The sequence below is a fragment of the Macrotis lagotis genome, chromosome 1, assembly GCF_037893015.1.
Source record: "Macrotis lagotis isolate mMagLag1 chromosome 1, bilby.v1.9.chrom.fasta, whole genome shotgun sequence".
Classification (NCBI taxonomy): Eukaryota; Metazoa; Chordata; class Mammalia; order Peramelemorphia; family Peramelidae; genus Macrotis; species Macrotis lagotis.
In genome coordinates this window covers 536,701,716-536,725,047 of record NC_133658.1, presented here as the reverse complement: position 1 = coordinate 536,725,047, position 23,332 = coordinate 536,701,716, and the positions used below count along the sequence as shown (strand labels likewise).

Below are 23,332 nucleotides of genomic sequence, written 5' to 3'. Positions count from 1 at the left end.
TACGAGCAGTATTTTGAGGGGGGTTTTCATTTTTTAAAATTTTTTATTATATAAATAATTTTGTTTTCCAATCACATACAATGGTAGTTTCTATCACTCACTTTTCTTTTGGCAAGGTTTTGAGTTTTACAATTTTTCTCCCCCCCTCCCTCTTTCCTTCCCCCAACAAAAGGCAGCTTTAAATTTTCATTCATGATAAGCATAGCTCAAAACTGAACGTCTTGTGAGAGAAGAATCAGGTTCAAAAGGAAGAAAGAAACATTAGAGATAACAAAATTACACATCGCATAAAACAACTTTTAAAAATTGAAAATAATAAGCTTTGGTCTTTGTTTAAACTCTCCACAGTTCCTTCTCTGGATATAGACATTATTTTTCATCACAATCCCCTAAAACTGTCCCTGATTATTGCCTTGATGGAATGAGAGAATCCATCCTTATTGATCATCACCCCATGTTGTTGTTAGTGTATATAATGTTCTTCTGGTTCTGCTCATCTCACTCAGCATCAATTCATGAAAGTCTTTCCAGGTTTTTCTGATATCCAGTCCCTCATGATTTCTTAGAGAACAATAGTGTTCCATCACACACTCACATACACACACACACACACACACACACACACACACACACACACACACACACATTCCACAATTTGTTCAGCCATTCCCCAAATAATGGGCATTCACTTAATTTCCAATTCTTTGCCACTACAAACAGAGCTGCTATGAATATCTTTTTACATGTGGAATTTTTACCCTTTTACATGATTTCTTCAGGATATAGACCCAGTAGTGGTATTGCTGGATCAAAAGGCATGCACATTCTTATTGCTTTTTGGGCATAATTCCAAATTGCTCTCCAGAAAGGCTGGATCAGTTCATAACTCCACCAACAATGCATTAGTGTCCCAAATTCCCCACATCCTTTCCAACATTGATCACTATCCTTTCTAGTCATATTGGCCAGTCACAGAGGTATGGGATATAACTCAAGAGATGCTTTAATTTGTATTTCTCTAATCAATAATGATTTAGAGCAATTTTTCATAAGATTATAAATAGACAAGCAATATTTTATGTTATACTAAGCTTTTCTTTTTTTTAATGTTTGTATTATAAATTTGTTAACTATCAATTTAATCACCTCTCCTTCATTTCTTAACTTCATTGGCTTCCTTCAAGACTCCGCTAAAATCTCACCTTCTGCAAGAGGCCTTTCCTACTCTCTCCCTCTCCCCCAGGTCTTCTTTCTGAGTTTATCTTCAATCCATGATAAATATATAGACATATAAACAGATGCATATGTCTATCAGTCTGTACAGCCATGAATATTATGTATTCACACATTGATTTACATGTCATCTCGCCCCTTAGAATCTTAATTTATTGAGGACACTGTTTTAGCCATTCTTGTCACATAGTAAGTGCTTAATAAATTCTTGTTGACTAATAAATATGTAAAATACAAGGGTAATTGTAAATACATTAAATCATTAGCTTTTGACAAGATACAATGAAATGAAAGAATAAACAAAATATTTTTGGCAATCTCTTCCATATCTGTATAAGGTTCAGCAATAAATTTCCTCTTTTTCTCTCAGAGATTATAAAAAAACTACCATTTGCTTTTTGACTGGGCCAATAGGAATTGAAGGGTTTCCTATCCCTCAAAAAGCTTTTTGCTCATAAAATGCTGCCTTGCATCACCTAGGCTCTTTGTCAATTAATACTGAAAGAATATTATCAGAGCCCCATTTAAAATTCCCATTGTATTGCCATCTGCGGTATTAAGATCAAAAGATGACACCTCTCATTTTACTTTTTTTCTCTCCCATGACTTTTAAGCCTATCTAAATTATTAATACTTAAAAAGGAGATTTAGTGGAGAAAGAGTAAGTCTTGATTTAAGTGCTATTTCTGAGAGGTGACTTTTCCCATGGCTATAAAGCCCTAACTTATCAGTCCTTCCAGGCAGCTATTAAAGACAAAAAATTATCCTTCTTTAGAGGGAATTTTTTAAATTACTTTTATTTATTGTTAATTTTGAGTTCCAAGTTGTTTCCCTCTGTTCTTTGCAATTCCACATTAGAGAAGGCCAACATTCACATATGTGGAACCATGTGCTAAATACTGCCATAGATCAGTTCATTTTTCTGGAGGTAGATAACATTTTCCTTCATAATGCTGTCATAGTTGATTTGAATGATGATATTACTCAGAATAGTTTAAGCATTCAGAGTTGCTCTTAGAATAATATTGCTATCACTATAAACAATTTTTCTTGGTTCTACTTTTTTTCCTTTGCATTATTTCATGCAAGTCTTTCCATGTTTTTTCTAAAATCAACCACTTCATCATTGCTTATAACAGTAGAATTTCATCACAATTATATACCACAACTTATCAGCCTTTCCCCAACTATCCAGTTCTTTGCCACCACAAAGAGAGCTGTTATAAATATTGTAGAACATGTAGGTCATTTTTCTTCTCCTCAAGATAACCTTGGGAACAGACCTAATAAAGTATTACTGGGTCAAGTATGCATTTTTACAATTCTTTAAGCATAATTCCAAATACTCTCCAAAGTGTAGGATAAGTTCACAATTCTGTCAATGGTATATTAGTGTCCCAATTTTTGCACAAGTTTCCCTACACTTATCATTTTCCTTTTTCTGTCATATTAGCCAATCTGATAGGGATGAGGGTCTACCAAAGCATTGTTTTAATTTTAATTTAATTTAATCATTTAGAGTATTTTTTCATTTGACAATGTATCATTTTCATTTCTTCATCCCTAAACTCCCTCTTCATTTCCTTTGACCATTTATCAACTGGGGAATAATTCATGGACTTATAAAATTGGCCCAGTTTTCAATATATTTGAAATATTAGGCCTTCATCTGAGAAATGGCTATAAAATTTCTCCCTCAATTTTCTGCTTTTTTTTCCCCAATCTTGGCTATATTGGTTTCCATTGTGCAAAATCTTTTCTATTCAAAATAAAAAAAAAACTTTAATTAATTCATTAATGTAATCAATGATGCTTACTTTCATGTTTATTCATAAATTCTTTTATTCATAAATCTGATGTTAAATAATATATCTTCCGGGGCAGCTAGGTGGATAAAGCTCCGGCCCTAGAGTCAGGAGTACCTGGATTCAAATCCAGTCTCAGACACTTAATAATTACCTAGCCGTGTGGCCTTGGGCAAGCCACTTAACCCCATTGCCTTGCAAAAAAAAAACAAACTAAAAAAAATAATCTTCCTTTATTTCTAAGACATATATATCCACTTTGACCTTTTCTTGGTAAACAGTATATTTTATCTTTAGTGTTCAGTTTTCTATTTTTTACAGCCATTTATTTTACAAAATAGAGTTCTTATCCCCAAAATTTGGATTATTTTAAATTTTTTTTTATTTATTTAAGGCAATGAGGTTAAGAGATCACATAGCTAGGCAATCATTGTCTGAGGTCATATTTGAACTCAGGTCCTCCTGACTCTGAGGTCAGTGTTCTCTATCCACTGCACCACCTAGCTGCCCCCTGCTTATGTCCTTGTGTGTATCAAATATGAAGGTACTTACCTATTTACTACTATGTATTGCATACCTTCTCTATTCTACTGAGCCATCATTCTTTCTTAGGCAGTACCAGATAATTTTGATAATTATTCCCCTATATTATAGGGAATTATAAGATCTGGTACTGCTAGTCCTGCTTCTTTTATGTTTTTAAATTTTAATTCCTCTAATATTCTTGGCCTTTTGTTCTTCCAAATGAATTTTTTATTATTTTTTCTAGCTCAATAAAATAAATTATTTTAGTTTAATTGGGATGGCACTAAATAAAGATAAGTTTATCTGTGCAGTCTTTTTTTTTTAGGTGTTTTTTTTTTTTGCAAGGCAATGGGGTTAAGTGGCTTGCCCAAGGCCACACGGCTAGGTCATTATTAAGTGTCTGAGGTTGGATTTGAATTCAGGTACTCCTGACTCCAGAGCCGGTGCTCTATCCACTGCGCCACCTAGCTACCCCTAAAGATAAGTTTAGATAGAATCATCATTTCTATTATATCAACTCAGCTAATCATTATTTATTTAAAGCTGAGTTTTTGTATAAAAATATTTTATAATTATGTTCATATACAACAATTGTTTATATGAAAAATGTCTTAGAATCTCTTCTTGCAGGGTTTTGGTGATGATATAAGAAATGCTGATGATTTGTGTAGGTTTATTTTGTATCCTGCTACTTTACTAAAATTATTGTTTCAACTAGCTTTTTAGTTGAATCTAGGATTTTCCAAATATATCATCATATTGTCTTCAAAAAGACTTAATTTTATTACCTTGTCTATTATATTTTTTTTAGACCTTAAGAGTCAATTTATTACCCCCATATGCATAGAACAAGCTCATTAACAAGCTCATTTGTTTCTGACAAGACTTGTGATTTATAGGTAGAACTTTCCCTGTGAGAAATTTCTACCAATGAAGGCCAGTACCTGATCAGCAGTTTAAACTATAAGATAATTCTAAGATTTGAGGAGGTTAAAGCTACTTGCCCAAGATCATATAGGCATTATAAGTTGAAGGTAAAATCTAAAGTCAGATCTTCCTGACTTTGAAGCATACAGGCACACACAATGGTTTAAACACACTCACACATGTATGTATGTATGTATGTATGTATGTATGTGTGTGTGAGTGTGTTTAAACAGGAAGACCTAGACTATACACATGCATGCACGTATATACATACAACTGAATATAGCTATATCAGTGATTTCCAAAGTAGGGATGGTTAACATGACCACAAGGTCCTTTCAGTTCATTAACTCTACCATCTCTGTGTTAGCCCTTCTGAACCATGTCTACACTTTACCTATTCCCACCTTTACTTCCCGTACTCCATTTGCTCCTGTCCTGTAAGATCTCAACCTTGCACTAAGGCAGAAATATCCCTCTTGCAGAAATCATAATCTAATACATACCTGAACATTCATAATAGTATTTCATGGACCACTGGAAGATCCAACCCATACATATACACATACAAACCAAGGTAAAAGAAGAACCTTATTGATAGGAGAATGGCACAAGAAAAAAAAGCCTGGGAAATCACTGCTGTAATGAAAGTAAATACCTGTCAGAACATAGTAAATGAGGAAGGAGGGGACTCAAATTAGGTAGTAAAAGATTAAAATGGAAATATATGACATCCAAATGGAATTAAACATGGATAGCATGATGGAAGTACCAATACTAATCTGAGAAATTCATTGAGGAACTATTAAAGTGCTATCTGGATCAATGGTTATATACATGTACATACTTATATATGTGTGTCTATGTATTATATATAGATAACATTTATAATCATTGGTCTATATGGCATTTATTATATTCTGATAGGTATTTGTGTTTATTCAGAGCAGTACACACATACACATGTATACATAATCATATATATACATGCATATATATACATGCATACATATATTTATAATTCTATTTCCATATTTGTATTTGTATCTAATGAACTTTTTTTCTTTATTTCATATTCTCTTCAAATTTCATGCATTTTTGAAACAAATCTGTTTTTTTAGAAAGATTTGACCATTGAGAAGTCTTTCTTTAGCATAATCCATAAGAAATTTAACTTTATTAGTATGAGTCATTTGTATCAGGAGTCATTTGAAATTGAAAAGTGAAATAATCTAAATGACAGAGCAGTGTTATACAAAGAAAGGAAGATAACAGGAACAAAATGTCTTAGTAACTCCAGATGTCCTTTAAGAGAAAATAAACTCTATTATCATTGTATAGTGGCCTGGATCAATGCATTGACAAACCATGATTCCTCAAGTCTGAAGATGAAGCAACTCATCTTCTATTAGAGAAGTAATGGATTAAAAATACAGAATAAGATATACATTCTTGTACTTGGTCAATATGAAAATTTGCTTTGCATGACAAGGTATATGTCTTATTGATCAGTTATGAATGGAATAAGAGGGAGAGAAAAATTATTTTTATTAAAAAAATTTTGTCTGTATTTGTTCACTCATCTTTTTCATTTTCCAAAGGCATTCACCATTTTCACTGAGGATGTTTTTGTTGAAAGTCCAAATAGAAGATGATTCCATACAGAATTAGAGGTTCTCTGAATAAAAACATTTAAAGATATCATTATAATGATAACATCAATTCCCAGAATATTATCGAGTCCCCTTAACTGAAAAGACTTTTCTAATAACAAAAATGTCTAATAATCAGGAAGAAACAAGTAGGGAAAAAATATATTTTGGCATGCAGTTAAATTAATATCCCATTGGACTGGTCTATCAGAATGTGTGTATACACATGCATACATGTATATTCCCAATTAGATATATAGATTGATAGATATACAAAGAGAGGTAATAGTTGATAGAATAGATATAGAGTAGATAGATAGATAGATAGATAGATAGATAGATAGATAGATAGATAGATAGATAGACAGACAGACAAGTTTCATACACACACACACACACACACATCTGGGATAAGCACTCCCAAAGGATTGTGGGATATATATATATATATATATATATATATAGTGGTCTACAACTGATAGTTATTTCCACAAATTCCTTTGAAGTTGTGATTATGCGCAATGATAGTTGTCCTCTAGTTGTGTGAAACCCTTAGGACAAAAATAGAACACTAGTGAGAGAGAGAAGATAGTAGTGGGAGTCTATGTATATTAAGAGAGAAAAATAAAAGTGGTCTTATCATAGTAATTAGGACAGTTGATTAGAAAATGCTTTGAATACATTTCCAGGCATGAATCCCTAGCAATTTGTTGTATGACCTCTGCTGCCTGCAATATAGTATGATACCTCTCCTGGAAACTCAGGGAAAGAAAAGGAAACAAAGGAACAAACAAAGAGAAGAGAGAGAGAGAGAGAGAGAGAGAGAGAGAGAGAGAGAGAGAGAGAGACAGGGAGTCCTTGTCTATTATATTTCTTCAATTTCTTTTTCTCCTCTTATTGCTATTGCTAACATTTCTAAAATGATACTAAAAATATTGGTGATACTGGGTATCCTTCTTTCACTCCTGATCTTACTAGAAAGGCTTCTTGTTTATACTCATTACAAATAATGCTTGTTGATGTTTTTAGGTATATATATATATAATATATATATATACATGTATATATATATCTTATCATTTAAGAAAAAATTCATTTACATCTATTCAAGTGTTTTTAATAGGAATGAGTGTTGAATTTTCTGTATCTATTAATATAGTTAAGATTTTTGTTACTTTTGTTAGTAATTATATCTTAATAGTCTTCCTTATGTTAAATCATTCCTGCATTCCTGATAGAAATCCCACTTGGTCACAATTTATCATTTTTGTGACATATTGTTGTAGTCACCTAAGTTATCATTTTATTTTAGAATATTTGCATCAATATTTATTAGTAAAATTAGTTTATAATTTCCTTTCTCTTATTTTGCTTTTCCTGGTTTATGTATCAGTACCATATTTTGTTTTCTGAGAGGAATGTGATAGCCTATCATTTCAAATAATTTATTTAATACTGGAATCAGTTGATCTTTAAATGTTTGGTAGAATTTACATGTAAATCCATCTGATGTTTTTTTTCTTAAGAAAGTTATTTTTGGCCTGTTGATTTCTTTTTAAAAAATACATGTATTTAGATATTCTATTTCCTCTTCTGTTACTCTAGGCAGTTTATATTTTTGTAAAGATTTTTACCATTTAACTTAAATTGCTAAATTTATTGGCATATGTTTGGGTAAAATACCTCCTACCAATTGTTTTAATTTCAACTTTATTAGTAGCATATTTAACCTTTTTATTTTTGATACTAGTGATTTGGTTTTCTTCTCTCTTTTTAAAAATCATATTAACCAATTGCTTATCTATTTTATTAGTTTTCCTTCTACTTTTATTGATTAATTTGATGGTTTTCTTAGATTCAATTTTATTAATTCATCTTTAGTTTCCGGGATTTCCAATTTGGTTTTTAACAGGGGATTTTTAATGTGTTCTTTTTTCTAGTTTTTTTCTCAGTTCTTTCTTTTTATTGATGTAAGCATTTAAAGATATAAAATTTCCTCTGACTACTGATTTTGCTGCATCCCATAAGTTTTAGTATATTATTATTATCATTTTCTTTTATAAAATTTATTGATTGTCTCATTAGTTCTTTGACCCACTCATTCTTTAAGATCTGTCTATTTTAGTCTTCAGTTAATTTTAATCTCTGCATCCATGCTACTTTATTAAATTAAATATAAAATTTTAATTGTCTTATAATTTGACAATGATGGACTTAATATTTCTGCTCTCCTGTATTTGACTATTTAAGTTTTTAATGCCCTAATTTATGATTAGTATTTGTAAAGGTTCTATGTACCACTAAGAAAAAGATGCATTTGCTTAGATTCCCATTCAATTCTCCCCTAATATCTTATTTACTTCTTATTTATTTTTTGGCTAAATTTATCTAATTCTGAGAGGGGGAAAGTTGAGAGTTCCCCCCACTTTTTACAGTTTTGCTATTCATCCTGTAATTTATCTCTTTCTTTATAAATTTGGATGCTGTATTTGATGCATATACACTTAGTATTGGTATTACTTATTATTTATGATACCTTTTAATATAATGTAGTTTCCCTTATCTCTTTCAATTAAATCTATTTTAGCTTTAACTTTGGTTTGAGATAGGATTGCTACCCCTGCTGTTTTTACATCAGCTGCAGCATAATAAATTCTACTCTAGTCCTTTTATTTTTTTCCTCAGTATTTTCCTTTCATTTTTAAATGTTTTCTCGTAAACTACTATCACTAGCAATAACTCTGGTGTGGGTCTGGACATGAATTTCCGAAAGTCAGGTCGGGTAGACAAACATATCCAAACACAAAAGGCTGGGAAGTGAAAATATAACAACTTTATTTTTGGAAACTCAGACTTTTTATAGAATGAAAAGGATAAAGAACAAATTATCAGTACTTGAATCCATTTCCATTCTAGGTGCCAATGCAGTATCGTTAACAATTTTATGCAACTGATTCATATCCATAGTTGTAGAATCACTATACTATATTCCATTCAAACAACCTTTTACATTATCCCATGGAATAAATTAGGTATTATATTTTAAAGGAGAAACACAAATAGCAGAAAATCTATAAACACATTACAATTGTTCATTACAGAGGTTTGTAATGCATTAATCAAATGATAAAGATTTTCATTAATTCTCTCCTGAGCCTTCAATGCTCTAGTAACATTTTTTTTTAGATTTTTTTTTTGCAAGGCAATGGGGTTGAGTGGCTTGCCCAAGGCCACACAGCTAGGTAATTATTAAGTGTTTGAGGCCGGATTTGAACTCAGGTACTCCTGGGCCAGTGTTCTTCCCCTGCTCCACCTAGCCACCCCACTAGTAACATTTTAAAATAATTTGAATATATTTGGTTTCTATTATTTCTTTATTTTCCTTATTCCCTACTTGAACAGCCACTGAAGTGGCTGCTACAATGGTGGCCACAGTACTTAATATCCCAAACACAATTCAACTAACACATCCCTTATGCCTAATTTTCTTTAATGTTTTTTCTAAGAATTCATCAGCAGGAGACATATACCAGCCTTCTACCTTGGTGGGTATTATAGAAAATTTTGGTTGTCTTATCATGAAAACAACATCGTCATCCTCCTCTTCCTTATTTATACATGCTCGAATAGTACAATTGTAACAGTTAACATTATAATGTCCCCCCTTTTCTCTGATAATATTGACATCTTTGAAAGATCCTATCATAAAAGCAATATCTGATCCTGTGCATGCAGTCACAGACAATTTCTTTTCTGCATAAGATATTTTGTCCAACATCTTATTCCATTGTATATACCTTATCTCTGAATTAGCTAATCCTATTTCTGGGTATATAATTGGTTTAATATAGCCTGGAATACCCCATGGAACAACTCTATTAGGATAATTCCAAACTTGTAGCAAAATAGAATGATCATAAATTCTTCTATCTGGTGTATGACAGGCAACCCAGAGTAGAAAACATTCATTTTTGAAATCCCAAGCACATAAATTTAAATAAGGAGATTCTGTAGGAAATATCTTTCTTCCTTCAATACTTTCTATAAATGGAATTCTTGATATTTCTAAGGTCCTAAATGCTCCCATGCTATAAATATTTGGATGAGTTGAATGATTAGTTTTAATTAAACACATGCCTCAACAATATAGGTTCAAACATATAGGTGTCACAGTATTTAAACCAGAAAAATTATGCCTAAATTTTCTTCTTAGCATCTTTTCTTTGATATCTCCAGTAGGAACTTGGTTATATCCCAAATAATCTGCAGCATCCCTAATTAATACAATTTCAGCCATATTCTTTCCCCATTGTAGAGTAGTGACCCATGGAGGGTTTTGAACATAAGTCCAATATTCAATTCCTTTTACAGTCCCCATATTGTTCATGAGTAATGTAAGCACCATAAATTGTCCCATAAGTCCATGACATGTTCTCCTCTCATCTTTTCCTTTTTGATTTCTTAAGTGTAAGTTATTTATTTTCTGTATTACTTGATTCATCTGGTCTGCACAGACTGATGTTTCTTTCTGGTACCCAGATAGTTTCTCCATCTGTGGACAAAACAGAAGCATACCCTCGACCCAAGGTTAATAATGGATCCAGTCATTTTCATTGTTGATGGCTTAGGATCCTTCCATGTGACCATGCCCTTCTCTTCATGTTGCATATTCTTAAAAAAATCTTTCTGCAGGTGTTGTTTATCATTCAGTGTTAAAAAATTCATGGTATATAAGGTGAGATTTACTCTCCTTCCTCGTTTCCCTTTTTTCCCCCTATATATTCCCCCTTCTTTTGCACTTCCAACAATCTCTTAAGATCTTTATTTTCTTTCTACTAAATCTAGACCAGTGGGGTTAAAGGGAATACCTGTAATATGTAATTTGTTTTATGTTGTAATATAGGCAGAATTGTTTAAATGTCATAGAAGTATATTCAGGGCCATTATCTGTTTTTGTGGATTTGGTATCTCTACAATAGCAAAACAATGACATAAATGATCAATCACACCTTGTGTAGCCTCTGAACTATGTGCTGTTGCCATTGTTTCCTCTTTGTCCCTATATATTCCCCCTTCTTTTGCACTTCCAGCAATCTCTTAAGATCCTTATGTTTTCTTTCTACTAAATCTAGACCGGTGGGGTTATAGGGAATACCTCTAATATGTTGTATATTGTAATATAGGCAGAATTGTTTAAATGCCATAGAAGTATATCCTCATTATCTGTTTTTATGAATTTTGGTATCCCTGCAATAGCAAAACAATGGAATAAATTGATCGATCACACTTTGTATAGTCTCTAAATTATGTGCTGTTGCCATTGCACATGAACCAAATGTATCTACAGTAACATGAATGAATTTCATTTTTCCAAAAGATACATAATGAGTCACATCCATCTGCCACAATTCATTAGGAATCTGGCATCTAGAATTCTTAGAATATTTTGGAGGGGTAGGTAAATATGGAATGCATAGTTGACACGATATTACTATATTCCTTGCTTGCTCTCTGGTGACTCTGAAGTCTTTCCTTAATAAAGAGTCATTCTAGTGAAATTTTTTTTGTGACACTGCCTAGCTTGCTCTCCTACTAAGCTTATAAGAAGTGGAAAGGTTAATTAATTAGTCCTATGATTGCCTTCATATATGGGCCCAGGCAATCCAATATGGGAATGTGTGTATTCAATAAAAAAAAAAGATTATATCTATCTCATAACTTCTTGTAAATCTTTAAAGAGTTGATATAATTCTTCATCAGTGCTATGTTTAATAAAAGCTGTTTCTATGTATCTGACTACATGATAACTATACTTACTATCTGTAAAAATGTTAAGGATTTGTGGCTGTTAATATTAATATCATTAATTGGGCATATAATTCATTCTTTTGTTTTGATTAAAAAGGAATTTGTAAATTTTTTTTAATTGCATTTAAGCTTGGACCTATAGGTCTAAAATAAGTTCCATCACATTGTTTAAAAATTTCAGGAAACCTAGAATGTCATAACTTCAGATATTTTCCCTCATTACCTCTATAGAGCAATCAATCATTAACTCTAGGCTTTGGAATCATTACAGTAAAATAGATTATGTTGATAAAACTAGATCATAAACTTTTCAACATCTTGCTCATCAGTAAATTGCCTAGCTATGGGTTACATAATTTTCAATCTCCCAATCATTTTTCAAAGCCTCTCACATTTATTCAGTATTATTGGAAGTAATTGCAGTTAAGCAACTTCTTCTGAGTTGACTCTTTTTGCTTCTTTGAATTTAATCATTAAATTCTTAACCTACATGAAACATGTTTCCGTGCTGACATCTCATTCTCTTAAAGTTAAACTTATAACTAAATATCTGTTATACATAAATTTCTTTCATATCTGTTTTATAAGCTTATTTTCCTCTTGCTCAAATACACTCCTATTTTCAAAAAGAAAATAAGATTCTCTATGAATTTAGTTTTATATATAATAATTTCAAAAAATCCAATGTAATAATTTCCAAAAAATTCAATGTAAAACTTTTACCAATGCCAGGGTTACAGGATACATATATAATTTTTTTCTTAAATAAGTTTCTTTGATCTTACATATATATTCCTTTTAAGAAACACTAGGTAGAAGTGCACAGTTTTTCACAATCCCTGAGTCAAAAGACCTTGAGAAATATAACCTTGTTGGCAAGGTATTCTCCAGTTTTCTTACAACAAATCTTTACAAAGGTGATGGATGATACTTCAATTCATCCATTGTTTGTTACTGTAACACAATATTAAAATTTCAAAAAGTTGTTTGAATCTGTTCTTATACAAAGTTTACTAATTATACATACCGCATTTCAATTTAATGTATATTTCCTTTACTCCCTAAAATTCTGTATTACATAAAAATTTCTTGAGACCAGATGGTTCTAAAATCCTTTTTTATGATTACAAGATTTTCTTTAAAGTTCTCTTAATAATCTTATAAACTCTAAACTCATATTCAAAATTACCTTAAATTATTTTCCTTTCCAAAATATAAAAGTTTGCAAATCCTTCTTATCTGTATCATTGCTATTCTAACTTCTCAGTGTTCTAACTTAAAAGAACTTTCTTTCCTCACTGACAAGATGATGTTCTAAGAATTGGAGATTCCTTACATTTTGAGATATCAAGGTAGTATGCACTAATTATTTACCTTTACTATTTATCATTCCTTGTTCACCCCCCCAATATATATATATATATATATATATATATATATATATATATATATATATATATATATATTTATCATACTAATCAAGACCAGTAAAAAAAATAATTTTAGGGACAATTTCAATTTCTCCTAGGTCCCTTATAAGTATAATTTGCCAGATCAGTAAACAAAATTCTTTTAGTCTATCAGACCAGAAAAGAGACACTAGAAAATAAGAGAAAATAACAGAACCCCTTCTTCTCCAAAAACATGATTCTCAGGAAATCTCCTTTTTTTGGTGCCAATCATGAGTTTTGGGAAAAAAAGATCTAATTTTGAAAAGAAAGAATGGAAAGAAGATTGGCCAATCAGAACACCTCAGCAGGCCTGAGAGACAATTGAGAGCTTCTTTCTGCCTGTATTTTAAAGCAAATACATATAGTCATACAAACGGAGTCAGAGCATTTAGAACCAGAGAGGCCCCCAAAATCCGGGGAAACACCACTCTGCTCTCACACTAGAGGGTCCCTTTAAACACTACACAAAGACAAAAAAAAAACAACAGGATAACACCACCAAAAAGGTGACAAATGTTCCAAGAAATCAGAGGAAAAATGCAGAGAACCTTCCATTTTTCACAATACATTTTTCCATTTAAAGGCTTTGATATCTAACACTTCTTGATTTTAACCATAAATAACTATAACCTTTAAGGCAAACAGTCACTCAAAAATCCCTCAGCCTAATTGGAATATCCCCTGTCCCCAATCAGCTTAGAGTAAACCAAATAACTTCAATAGCCCTAAATCTTTTCTGGGAGGGTAGTCTTTTTTTTTTAAATCCTCAATTGTCCCATTATTTTTTTGTAATAAACAAATTCCGTATTTTAAAATGGACCTGATTATCTTGTCTTTATGAAATTGAATAACATTTTTGTGATTGTTTATTTAACACATACCTTTCTCATCTGTGAATACTCACTGTCACTTTTCTGTTTCTAAAACTTCAAGTAAATTCCCTTTTTTAAAACTTTTTTAACATTTTATTTTATTTTATTAAGTCTTCATGAAACAATTCTCTCTTATCTACTGCTTTTTCTTAATTCCTCTCTCAGTTAACTTCAAGATCTAGATAAGCGAGCCATAAGCTGTCTGAGCTCTTGCTCCCATTGCCTCCCATTGCCTCTTTTTCAGGCAATTTTAGCCATGCCCGTTCATGTGCCTGTAAACTATACCAAATTTGATTATTTACTTCTGCCCATGGGCCAGTGCTAGAGAGCATTTTAAATGTTATTCTTAACCCTGCTGCTTCACTTCTTTTAGCCTGACTAGTGCAATTCTCAAAAAACTCAGTTTTCCATATTAAGTAATCTCCTGGTAAAGGAGTAGTTTTTGCTATTGTGGTCCAATCTTTTGGGATGAATATTTTACTACCTAATATTTCTATCATAGTTAAAACATATGGGCTATCATTTACTGCTGATTTTAATTCTTTAAATGTTTTAAAATCTAAATTATAGTATTCTCTCAAAACAATCCCTGGAGGCTTTGGCTCAGGTCTCTCAAGCACAGGGAAAGAGAACAATAACTCTTCATGTCCCATGGAATCTTCTCTCCCTTATCTATTGCTTTTTGAGAGGCTATTTGAATAATATTCATATGCCCCTTATCTTTGATAACAGTTTCTTCTTTAGACCATAAAGTAGCAGAAGGTGGGTTATTAGAGTTAGGAGGAGGTGGAGCTGGCTGAGGAGCTATTACCACCTGAAGCCCAGGAGCAGCAGTTGCTGCAGCAGCCTGAGGGGGTGGGGCCAGGCCTCCCAGAGACTCTCAGGTAAAGTGGGAGTCCGGAGGAGGATTCTCCTGGGAAGGTACCACGGCCTTAGCTTCTATACTCCTCCTTCCACCCCATGCAGGCATGGATCTGGTGGTGGCATTGGAGGTAAAAGCCACCATTCTTTTTTACTCATATTCCTGCTGAATAGTTTGAACATCTGCATCAACTTAATAATATCCTCTGAGCCAAAGGAACATCTCCAGGTGGAGTCAGGCAGATTTTTAAAATATTCCCCAATGAAAAGACTCCTAGAGGAAATGTCTCCTGACCTTCCTGTTTAAAATGTTCACTCATCTGTTTCTCCAGTTTCCCATTTTTCAATACTCAATACTCTTTCTGGAAACCAAGGACAAACACTTGTAATCATTCAATAAATTCATCTAATTGTTTTGTTGTTATTAACAAGACTCTTCAACTACCTGCTTTAGCACTCTCAAATAATGCCCTCTATCCTTAGACTGTCCCTGTTCGGGTGCCAGCTATCACCCACAATAGCTCTGGTGTGGGTCTAGACATGAATTTCCGAGAGTCAGGTCAGGTAGACAAACATATCCAAACATAAAAGGTTGGGAAGTGAAAATCTACCAACTTTATTTTTGGAAACTCAGACTTTATAGCAAAATCTTATCTCAGGAATGACCTGTTAAAGGAGACCCAGTTTTACAATTTCCTGGGTAAATTTACAATATTTGTTTATAGAAATATGCATACTTCTCTATCAAAGAAACCTTTTACAACCACCTCCAGAGCCACAGATTATCCTAGGTCAGGGTTCACTGGTGAGCCAATGGATCCATACAATGAGCAATAATCCACACATATCTTTGATGGAAAAAGTCACCAAGTATATGTGAATATCACTCCCTGGGGCTGGCCCTCTACAAACTATATATTGTCATGTTCTGGTTTTTGATCATTCTGGTATCTATTTCCATTTTGTAGGTGAATTGATCCCATTCACATTCAGAGTCATAATTAATGTACATTTCCCTTCATCCTATATTTTCCCCTCTGTTTATCATCTCTTTCCTACTCTGTCTCTCTGTCTCTTTATTGTCTTTTTCTAAGTTTGAACCCGATTGTCTCTATCACTATAGTACCCATCTGTAATCAGCTTCTTTTCCTGTTATTTGCTCTTTTAGTTAGGGTAGGCTCTGTTCCAATGTCTCAGGCTTCAAGTTTTTCATGTTGTTGGGGATCTTTTATATTCTTGGTTCTTCCAATCCATGGCCAGGTGTGATCACTGCTCTTCAATCTCATTTATTGGTTAACTAATGTCCTCAAATACTCCTTCCCATCCATTAGTCCTGACTAGGGCTCTGCACTGCTGCCACCACAAATGATCTCACTTTGTGCTGGTTCTGAAAATATACCACCTGTCCCTGTGCTGCAGAGCATCAATTCACCCTCTGTCCTGGAACAGAAACCAGGGATTTCACTCTCCTTAAACACAATCAATCTTCTCTGTCCTAGAACAGGGAGCTCCTCTGATGAATGCTTGTTTCTCTTTGCCTATCATAGCAAAATCACTGCCAGCCCTAGATCTAGTACTAGCAGGCGATGCCTTAAAATCTTCCCCTGATCAGTGACCTGATCCCCCACCCCATTGTCTGCTGAGTGAAAGTTCCCAAAGCACTTGTACCAGCACAGCTGATTTCGAGCCAGACCACCACCCTGGTAGGTCAGGTCTTTCTTTTTTGTTTTGTTTTATAAAAGAAAAATTTTTATTTTTTATTTATTATATTACAATTTTTTCCCAATCTTGCTTCCCTCCCCCCACCCCACCCCCACAGAAGGCAATCTGTTAATCTTTACATTGTTTGCATGGTATACATTGATATAAATTGAATGTGATGGAGAGAAATCATCTCCTTAAAGAAGAAAAATAAAGTATAAGAGATAGCAAAATTACATAATAAGGTGTTTGGTGTTTTTTTTTTTAGGTTTTTTGCAGGGCAAATGGGGTTAAGTGGCTTGCCCAAGGCCACACAGCTAGGTAATTATTAAGGGTCTGAGGTCGGATTTGAACCCAGGTACTCATGACTCCAGGGCCAGTGCTTTATCCACTGTGCCACCTAGCTGCCCCAATGGTTTGTTTGGTTTTTTTAAATTAAAAGTAATAGTCTTTGATCTTTGTTCAACCTCCACAATTCTTTCTCTGGATACAGATGGTATTCTCCATCACAGATACCCCAAAATTGTGCCTGATGGAATGACCAAGTATATTAAGGTTGACCATCACTCCTATGTTGTTGTTAGGGTGTACAATGTTTTTCTGGTTCTGCTCATCTCACTCAGCAGCAGTTTATGCAGATCCTTCCAGACTTCCTTGAATTCCCATCCCTCCTGATTTCTAATAAAACAATAGTGTTTCATCACATACATATACCACAGTTTGTTTAGCCATTCCCCAAATGAAGGACATTCATTTAATTTCCAATTCTTTGCCACCACAAATAGGGCTGCTATGAATATTTTTGTACAAGTGATGTTTTTACCCTTTTTCATAATCTAGGTCAGGTCTTTCTTAAAGTCTTCCCTAGTTGTTTTGATCTAGATGACTGCTTAACCCAAAATTTTTGTTGTTTCTACCTACCTAAAATTCAATTTGCAAGGGAATTTGGGAGAGCCAGGTAATTTCCCATTTTATTCTATCTTCCGATAATCTTCTAGAGCAGGTGTGTCCAACCTGCAGCCTGCAGCTGCAGTGGCCCTCAGGGTCCATTCAGGTGGCAGTCTATGGTCCATTTGTTGTTATGCTAGTAGGTGACATGGATTGTGTTATATTCATGAATGGGTATTGAATTCTGTATTCAGCACCTGAGGGGTTTTTGTTAGGCGATGCCCTCCAAACAGATAATAGGTTGGACACTCCTGCTGTAGAGAGAATTTTCACACCATTGAAATTGTTGCAGCTTGAGTTCAATTATTTGCCTGTGATGAATCACGATTCAGACCCGGGAATGCAGGTGTGGAAAGAAAATAGAGATTTATTAAAAGAAGTTACAGCATAAAAGAAAGTGATAGGGAAGTTAAGAGGTGGTTAAAGAAAAGACCATGAATTGCTGATCAGACTAGTTGACCAGGGTTCAACAGGAGTCTGGAAGGTAAAAGAATGAACCCCCTCCTCAGATCTCCTTAAATTCTCCCCCAGAGTCCATGGGAGAGGTGGTGACCTGGGAGTGACCCAAGTCCCATATTGGAGATTTTTGCCTTTTTGGGAAGGGGTCTCTTATGGGTGATCTTAGTGTTTCCAGCACCTGTGCCCCTGGCTGCCCCTGACCAAAAGGGAATGCTATCCAAATCAGGTTGAAGGTCAGGCTTTCAGGCCATGGCCTAATATAAAGGAAGGAGGAAAATTCCCTTAACAATGCATACAGGGGCACCTGGATGACTCAGTAGATAGAGCACTGGTACCCTGGAGTCAGGAGTACCCGAGTTCAAATCTGGTCACAGACATTTATTTAATAATTACCTAGCTGTGTGACCTTGGGCAAACCACTTAACCCCATTTGCCTTGCAAAAACCTAAAAAAATTAAATTAAATATATTATATATATGTATAAATGCTGAGGATTTATGTGGGTTTATTTTATATCCTGTGACTTTGCTAAAGTTGCTAATTGTTTCTAGTAGTTTTTTAGATAATTTTTTAAGTTTCTCTAGTATACCATCATGTCATCTACAAAGAGTGAGAGTTTTGTTTCTTCCCAATTATAATTCCTTCAATTTCTTTTTCTTCTCTTATTGCTGAAGCTAACATTTCTAATATTATATTGAATAGTAGTGGTGACAGTGGGCATCCTTGTTTTACCCCTGATCTTATTATTGGGAATGCCTCTAGCTTATTGCATATAATGCTTGTTGATGATTTCAGAAAGATACTGCTTATCATTCTAAGGAACAATCCATTTATTCCTAGGCTCTCTAGTGTTTTTAGTAGGAATGTGGGTGTTGTATTTTTTCAAAGGTTTTTTCCAGCATCTATTGAGATAATCATATGATTTCTGTTAGGTTTGTTATTGATACAGTCAATTATATTGATAGTTTTCCTAATATTGAACCAACCTTGCATTCCTGGGATAAATCCTACCTGGTCATAGTGTATTATCCTAGTGAAAATTTCCTGTAATCACTTTGCTAAGATTTTATTTAAGATTTTTTGCATTTATATTCATTAGGGAAATTTTCTTTCCCTATTTTGATTCTACCTGATTTAGGTATCAGCACTATATTGGTGTCATAGAAGGAATTAGGCAGAGTTCCTTCTTCACCTAGTTTTCCAAAGAGTTTATATAGAATTGGTACCAATTGTTCCTTAAATGTTTGATAGAATTCACTTGTGAATCCATCTGACCCTGGAGATTTTTTCTTACAGAATTCAGGGACGACTTGTTGAATTTCTTTTTCTGAGACAGGATAATTTAGGTATTTAATCTGTAAATATTCATCCATTTCACTTAGATTATTAAATTTATTGACATACAGCTGGACAAACTAATTCCAAATTATTACTTTAATTTCCTTCTCATTGGTGGCAAGTTCACCTTTTTTCACTTATGATACTAGTAATTTGTGGTTTTTTGGTTTGTTTGGTTGGTTTTTTTAGGTTTTTGCAAGGCAAATGGTGTTAAATGGCTTGCCCAAGGCCACACAGCTAGGTAATTATTAAGTGTCTGATGCTGGATTTGAACTCAGGTACTCCTGACTCCAGGGCCGGTGCTCTATCCACTGCACCACCTAGCCACCCCAAGTAATTTGGTTTTCTTCTTTCTTTTTTAAATCAAATTAATCAAAGGTTTATCAATTTTATTGATTTTTTTCATAGAACCAACTCTTGGTTTTATTTATTAGTTCAATAGTTTTCTTGCTTTTGATTTTATTAATTTCTCCTTGTATTTAGTTGATAATTTGTTCTTTCTCTAATTTTTTTAGTTACATGCTTAGTTCATTGATTTTCTCTTTTTCTATTTTATTCATGTAAGCATTTAAAGATATAAATCTTCTAATAACTGCCTTGGCTGTATCCCATAAGTTTTAGTATGTTGTCCCATTATTGCCATTTTCTAGGATGAAATCATTAATTCTATCTATAATTTGCTTTTTTGATCCACTCTTTAAAAATGAGGTTATTTAGTTATCAATTAGTTTTAGGTCTGTCTCTCCATGGACCATTATTGCCCGTGATTTTTATTGCATTATGATCTAAAAGGAAGTATTCACTATTTCTGCCTTTCTGTATTTGATTATGAGGTTTTTATGCTCCTAGACATGGTCAATTGTTATGTAACTGCAGAAAAGAAAGTATATCCATTTCTGTCCCCATTCTATTTTCTCCAAGTCAGTTGCTTTTCTAATGAGTTATTTCACATTTTCTTCTTCTTTTGATTTTGTTTTATCATGTCTTGATGTATCATGGATTTAATAGCTCCCACTTGCCTAGTTCTAATTTTTTTTTTTTTTGCTTTTTTGCAAGGCAATGGTATTAAGTGACTTGCGCAAGTCCACACAGCTAGGTAATTATTAAGTGTCTGAGACCAGATTTGAACTCAGGTACTCATGACTCCATGGTTGGTGCTCTAACCACTGTGACACCTTAGCTGCCCCCCAGTTCTAATTTTTAAGAAATATCCTTCAGTGAGAATTTGTACCTCTTCTTTGACCAAGCCTACTTTTCAAGTGTTCTTTCCTTTGGTAAATTTTTGTATCTTCCTTTCGTGAATTTTTCTGCCTTTTTTTTTTTTTTACCATGTAGCAGATTCTGGTTTTTATGGTGTTATGTTCTTCAATATTTTTGACTCTTTTACCAGGCCTTTTATCATAGTATTTTTGTATCATTTTCATTCCCCCCCCCCCCCACATTTCCTCTTCCATTCTTATCTTTTTTCTTTTTAACTCTTCTAGGAATTATTTTTAGAATTGGGTCTGATTAGAATTTTTCTTTAAGGCTTTTTTTCTAGATGATTTCCCATGTTTGTCTTCTTCTGAGTTTATATCTCATTTTTCCTTGCCACTGCAGTAACTTTTTGTGTTCAAATTCTTTTTTGTTATTGTTTGATTAGTTTTCTGATCTTTAACATAAGTTGGGCTCACCTGTGGGTGGGGAGGCACTGCCTCAAGCTTCATGCTTTTTCATGCTACTATTTTCCAAGGTGGTCTGATCCTGGGATAAGTGTAATAACTGCTATTCTGGTCTGCCCTCTGGTCTTTACCCAGGAAGGATCCCTACTTCTCTGCAGCTATAAGGATTAGCAATCCTCTTTGTATTGCACCTGTGACCAGGGCCCTGTTCCCTTGTGACCCTCTCTATCCTTGGAATGACCTAGAACTGTATGGATAATAGATTTGCCATTAGTGCCAGTTGTACCCATTATCAGCTGTAATTTCTCTCCGATAAAATTATCTGACCCCTTTACCATCTCTCAGCTGAGAGCTTCTAAAACTAGCTGCTGCCTCACCACTGTTGTTGCTCCCCCTATATGTGTTGGCTCCAGACAGGCTTCCAACCTGGTGTCAGACTTCTCTTGTTGACCTCTTAGCTTTCCTTAGGCTAGAGAAATGTCTCACTCCAACCTTTTGATGGCTCTGTCACTCCAAAATTTGATTTGAGGCATTATTTAAAAGTTGGTTGGAAGGGAATAATATTGAGAGAGTTCAGCTGGGTGGCTGCCCCTAAATCACTATCTTGGTCTGCCTCCTCAAATGCTTTCATAAGTGATTTTTGTGAGTTCTGAAAACACATTTATTTTGAAGCTGACTACAGTGTTTTGAATAATCTTGTGTGTTCATAGGATCATTGATTAGAAGCCATATAATATAACACCCTCATTTTTACAGATGTAAAAATAGTTCCAGAGATATTAAATGACTTGTCCAAAATCAAGCTTGCTACAAATGGAAAGGAGCACTGGAATTTAAAACAGGGTTCTTAAATTCCAAGTGCAGTGCTCTTTCTAAACCTAAAATAGCATTTTTATTATTTATTGTTTCCTCATTCACATGGTTTCTGCAGAGTATTTTCAGGGCAACTCAAATTTTATCCTTGTTTTGGTCACTACATTAACACCCTCAGATCATTAGGTGTGTATTTTCATTAGAGTACTAAATTAAGCAACATGCTTGTCATTAAATAGAAATGATCTCTGTTATCTGGGAGTATCTATGTGAAGGGGGGGTGTCCGGGTGGGGTGGAAGATAAAATGGCTTCTGGCCTCAGACACTTAATAATTACCTAGTCATGTGGCCTTGGGCAAGCCACTTAACCCCATTGCCTTGCAAAAACTAAAAAATAAACAAACAAACAAATAAATGGATGAATGAATGAATAAATAGATGAATGAATGAATAAACAAACAAACAAACAAATAAATAAGATGGCTAAGGAAAATAAAGGATCCATCTTCTGAGCATAGCAATTTATTAAGCAATGCATGCCAATTGCCCAACAAATCAGGACCAGGCCCCTTCCTCAGCTTGGGCTTGGATCCCAAAATACAGGAAGATAGACTTTTTAATGTATTAAACAAAACAAGATGAATTAATTAAAAGGAAACAATACAACATTAGGTAATCTGATTTTTAATTGGATGAAAAATTAGGAGCTTTCCAAGTTGGGAAGGGGAGAATGGAGGGTATAATTCTCTGAATTCAGAAAAGGAGGTATCCCACTCCTCAAGTATCTATAAACAATCAAGAGAACAGAAACAATAACTGATACTATGGGACCATTTTTGACATAAGACATGTAGGTTGCTAAAGTTATTCTATAAAAAAAAAATTCTTAGTATCAGTCTTTGGATCTGTCTGCATTTCTACTCAGCATAACAACCTAAGTCCTTGGTTAAGGACCTCTTAGTAGAAGGGAGAGGGGGTCCAGCTTCCCAGCCATAAAGGCTAGGTTCAAACAATGTAATAAGGTTTTCCTCCCAATTCCCACAATTGAATAAACTTTTCTCACAAGAAAGAATTTGAACTAGACCCAAAATTGAATAGAAGTGAGATAGCTCCAGACTTGAGTCACAAGATAGTAAATGTTGCTCACTCAATTCCTATGATTAACCACTTGCTGTCCTAATCCCCCCCCAATTTTCCCTCATGTGTGTATAAACATATATATGTGTATATGTATATATCTGTTGGATTCTGCATAGAAATCAGTGGGTGATCCTATGT

At 33.8% G+C, this 23,332-nt stretch overlaps 1 protein-coding gene across 5 annotated transcripts in view; it reads left to right on the top strand.

Moving 5' to 3' along the window:
• C1HXorf58 (chromosome 1 CXorf58 homolog) overlaps positions 1-23,332 on the top strand; it is a 68,024-nt gene that overhangs the window by 43,602 nt on the left and 1,090 nt on the right. The window lies entirely within an intron of this gene.